Below are 1,800 nucleotides of genomic sequence, written 5' to 3'. Positions count from 1 at the left end.
GGACATGCTCTGCTGGGACAGGGACAGCTCCTGCCGGGATGGGACACAGAGCAGCCGCTCCAGAGCGAGTTTTCCTCTCTATCCCTCTGTGCCACTAACACACAGATTTTTGGGAATGAGGGGGAGGTGGTGATGCTGGGGCAGACTGGTTTTCTTGGGAAGGATGGAGGCACTGGAAGTGAGCGCTCCTGCTGGATCTGACCCCGACACCATCTCTGGGCTGGGCTTTACCAGAGCTCCTGCAATTCCCAAACCTCTGCTGGATCTGACCCTGGAACCATCACTTGGTTTGTATTTTATCAGAGCTCCTGCAATTCCCAAAGCTCTGCAGGATCTGACCTGACACCATTCCTGGGTTGATTTATCAGAGCTCCTGCAATTCCCAAACCTCTGCAGGGTCTGACCAAACACCATCCCTGGGCTGGGCTCCATCAGAGCTCCTGCAATTCCCAAAGCTCTGCAGGACTGCTCCTGCAGCTCCCCTTCCTCCCATCCTGCCCTTGCCAAGCCTTAAGACCTCCCTCCTTCTGCACAGCCCCAATTCCTGCTCCTGCTCTAGGCAGTGCCCTCAGCCTGGGCTTTGCCCTGTGGCACCGACTTTCCATCTCCCTAATCCATAGGGAAGCTCCCCCGACCCTGGGAGTTCTCCCAGACTCTGAGTTTCCAGGCAGCTTTTCCACCATCCACTATCCTGCCATTTCATCCCTGTTTCCTTCATCCTTTATCACTCTCCTGAGGTTTCCTGCTCCCAGGCCTCTCCCTGCTCATCCAGGCAAGGAGCCCTTTGGTCTTCCTGGGTAAAAAAGCTCTCCTAAGATTTTCCCGCCCCTCTCTGCCCGTGCCCCTGTCCCAGATCCCCCCCCCCCCCCCCCCCCAAGCACAGTCAGTGAGGGCTCCAGGTGATTCTCCAACCCAGACATTCCCCATCCTGACTGGAAATGCAGATTCCTGGTGCATTCCAGGCTTTTCTTTATCTCCAGCCACGGCTCCTGCTCATTCCCTTCCTGTGATTCACCAGCAGGGCTGAGATTTTTTCCAGATTGGAGAAGGAACTGTTGGCTCTGGTTTCCAAGTGCACAACCCTAAACATTGTCCTCTTGGATCCCATCCCACCTCATCCCAGCGTTCCTGTCTCCCTGATCCCACAACCCTCATCTTGGAGCTCATTTGCATCAGGAGGGACAAGGCCAGTCCCTTCCCCTTCTGGTCCCATGGAGTCCTGGTTTGGGTTGGAGGGACCTCAAAGCTCATCCAGTCCCAGCCCTGCCATGGGCAGGGACACCTCCCACTATTCCAGGCTGCTCCAACTTTATCCAACCTGGCCTTGGACACTTCCAGGGATGGGGCATCCTCTGGGAAACTGATTCCAGAGCCTCCCCACCCTCCCAGGGAAGAATTCCTTCCCAATATCCCATCTGACCCTCCCTGTGGCAGTGGGAAGCCATTCCCTGTGTCCCGGCACAGTTCCTGATGGAGAGTCCCTGACCAGCTCCCTTGGCTCTTCTCCCCCGACCCTTCCATGGCTGTGCCGGGGCTGAGGGCAGCGGAACCCCCAGGAATGGGACATTTGGGGGCCATTTGGTGCCTTCTTTGCCGGAAGGAGCCAAAGGAGTCTCCAAACCCCCCGCCCTGGAGCTCTCTGTGGTCCTGCCCGGTCCCTTCCCAGCACACACGGAAAGTCTGGGAGAGAACCTGGACTTACAGGTGCTGGGATGGACAAGGGCTGCAGCAAGGAGTCACCTCCCTGAGGAGGGCTGGGCCAGTGTGGGAACTCTTGGAGAGTCATGGAATTATTGAGGC

This window comes from Manacus vitellinus, unplaced genomic scaffold (genome assembly GCF_001715985.3).
Source record: "Manacus vitellinus isolate BGI_N305 unplaced genomic scaffold, ASM171598v3 scaffold_121_pilon, whole genome shotgun sequence".
NCBI classification, from domain to species: domain Eukaryota; kingdom Metazoa; phylum Chordata; class Aves; order Passeriformes; family Pipridae; genus Manacus; species Manacus vitellinus.
Note: the sequence above shows the minus strand (reverse complement) of the source record.